Below are 3,219 nucleotides of genomic sequence, written 5' to 3' on the forward strand. Positions count from 1 at the left end.
CTAGCATCAACTACAAGGAGTAATTAACACTACTAGCAACCTACTAGCACCAATACCGGACTTGAAGACAAGAATCGGATACAAGAGATGAACTAGGGTTTTGAGATGAGATGGTGATGATGAAGATGTTGATGGAGATTGCCCTCTCCCGATGAGAGGAGCGTTGGTGATGACGATGGCGATGATTTCCCCCTCCGGGAGGGAAGTTTCCCCGGCAGAACAGCGCTGCCGGAGCTCTAGATTGGATCCGCCAAGGTTCCGCCTCATGGCGGCGGAGTTTTGTCCCGAAAGGTTGCTTCTTATTTTTTTTCTCGATGAAAGACTTCTTATAGGAGAAGATGGTCATCGGAGAGCCACCAGGGGGCCCATGAGGCAGGGGCGCGCCCTAGGGTGCGCGCCCCCCACCCTCATGAGAAGGGTGTGGGCCCCCTGGTCTTCATCTTTGGCGAGGATTTTTCATTATTTATTATAAGGTGTTCCATGGAGTTTCAGGACTTTTAGAGTTGTGCAGAATAGGTCTCTAATATTTGATCCTTTTCCAGCCCAGAATTCCAGTTGCCGGCATTCTCCCTCCTTATGTAAACCTTGTAAAATAAGAGAGAATAGCCATAAGTATTGTGACATAATGTGAAATAACAGCCCATAATGCAATAAATATTGATATAAAAGCATGATGCAAAATGGACGTATCAACTCCCCCAAGCTTAGACCTCGTTTGTCCTCAAGCGAAAAGCCGAAATCGAAAAATATGTTCACATGTTTAGAGATGAAGGTGTCGATAAAAAATAAAATACGGACATGAGGGCGTCATGATCATTCTTATAACAGCAACTTATATGATTTTTTTCATATGATCTGTAATGCTAGAGTAATAATTCAATCACAATATCAAGTATGAATCGTAAACTTCATTGAAAACTAACAAGCTATAATCTCAGTCATTGAAGCAATTGCAATTTATCATAACATAGGAAAGAGTCAATGTATAAGAGCTTTTCAGCAAGTCCACATACTCAACTATCATATAATCTTTCACAATTGCTGACACTCGCGCAATACTTATGGGTATGGAGTTTTAATCGGACATAGAGAAAGATAGGGGCTTATAGTTTTGCCTCCCAACGTTTTACCTCAAGGGTAATGTCAAGAGTAATAGTTCATGAAAACTCACATCCAATTAGCCATATATACCAGGATCTTTCTAACATACTGTGCTTTCCAAAGGATAAAGTATAAAAAGAAAGGGTGAAAATCACCATGACTCTTGCATAAGGTAGAAGATAATGATAAAAGATAGGCCCTTCGCAGAGGGAAGCAGAGGTTGCCATGCGATTTTACGATTGGATGCACAAAATCTTAATGCGAAAGAACGTCACTTTATATTGCCCCTTGTGATATGAACCTTTATTATGCAGTCCTTCGCTTTTATTACTTCCACATCACAAGATCGTATAAAGCTTATTTCTCCCACACCAATCAATCATACATATTTAGAGAGCAACTTTTATTGCTTTGCACCGATGACAACTTACTTGAAGGATCTTATTCAATCCATAGGTAGATATGGTGGACTCTCATGGCAAAACTGGTTTAAGGGTATTTGGAAGCACAAGTAGTATCTCTACTTGGTGCAATGAATTTGGCTAGCATGAGGGGGAAAGGCAAGCTCAACATGTTGGAAGATCCCAGACAATATAATTTATCTCAGATGTAAGAAAACATCACCCATTACGTTGTCTTCCTTGTCCAATGTCAACTCTTTAGCATGTCATATTTTAATGAGTGCTCACAATCATAAAAGTTGTCCAAGATAGTATATCTATATGTGAAGACCTCTCTTTCTTTATTACTTCCTATTAATTGCAACGATGACCAAAACTATGCTTGTCAACTCTCAACAACTTTTATTCATCATACTTTTTCTATGTGAGCTCATTACTCTCCATGAGATCCATATGATCTCTTTGTTTCTTTTTTATTTCTTTCTCTTTTCTTTTATTCACTTAGGATCATGGCAAAACAATCAAACCCTTGACTCAACACTAATCTTTATTGTATAGCTCACGGACTCGATTACATAGAAGGATAATAAAGCAAAACTCACAACTAGATCATGCCATAAACTTTATTCTATTAGATCGAAATACTACTAATAAGATCGAACTAAGATAAATGGTAAAGATAAAAGTGATGGTGATACGATACCGGGGCACTCCCCCAAGCTTGGCAGTTGCCAAGTGGAGTGCCCATACCCAGATACTCAATTCTTCTTTGTTGGAGGAGACGGTGGTGATTTTGTTGATGGCGTAGGCTTCTTCCTTAATTTGCGTTTGAGGACAGAATTTTGGTCCCTTAGGTCCTCGATCTCCTGCTCCAAGCTCAGTATCTTTTTGCATAGTTCCTGCTTGTTCTCCTGCAAGAGGCGAAAAGGGATAAACTCGATCTTAGGTTTCTTTACCCTATCTGGGAGGCTTGACTTTTTGAACTCCACATGCATGTCCCCAGGTTGAGGTAGTGGGACTTCATCTTCATCTGAGCTCGTCTCCTCGTTTCTCTTGGGTTCATAGTCTTCTTCTTCTTCCGTAGTCCAACCACAATGCTCCACATCCCCATAAACCTTAGAATTTGCAAGGTAATCAGCCACATAGCTTTCTCCTTCCGAATCCTGGGACGACATGTTGCTCTGTCTGCAGCAGGACAGCTCAAAACAAAGACAAGGGATTTTTGCGTGATACGGGAGTCAAAACCTTCGGGAGAATATATAATGAATTTTTACCGGCCAAAATACGTATCATGCAAGAAAACGGAGTCCGGAAGGCACACGAGGTGCTCACGAGGTAGGGGGCGCGCCCAGGGGGTAGGGCGCGCCCTCCACCCTCGTGAGGCCCTCGTGTCCTTCCCGGACTGCTACTTAATTTTCTATTTTTCTAAATATTCCAAAACGGAGAAATATTGCCTTAAAAATTGTTTTCGAGTCGGTTTACTCACCGTACCACATACCTATTCCTTTTCGGGGTCTGAAACGTTCTGGAAAGTGTCCCTTATGTATTCCTCCGGGGTTACGGTTTCAATAATATTGGTTTCAACATTTATGGGATTACCTTAGATATAATGTTTGATTCTTTGACTGTTTACCACCTTCGGATTTGTGCCTTCGAAGTTGTTGATTTTTATGGCACCGGAATGATAGACCTCCTCGATAACATAGGGGCCTTCCCA

Source organism: Triticum urartu, chromosome 2 (genome assembly GCF_003073215.2).
Source record: "Triticum urartu cultivar G1812 chromosome 2, Tu2.1, whole genome shotgun sequence".
Classification (NCBI taxonomy): domain Eukaryota; kingdom Viridiplantae; phylum Streptophyta; class Magnoliopsida; order Poales; family Poaceae; genus Triticum; species Triticum urartu.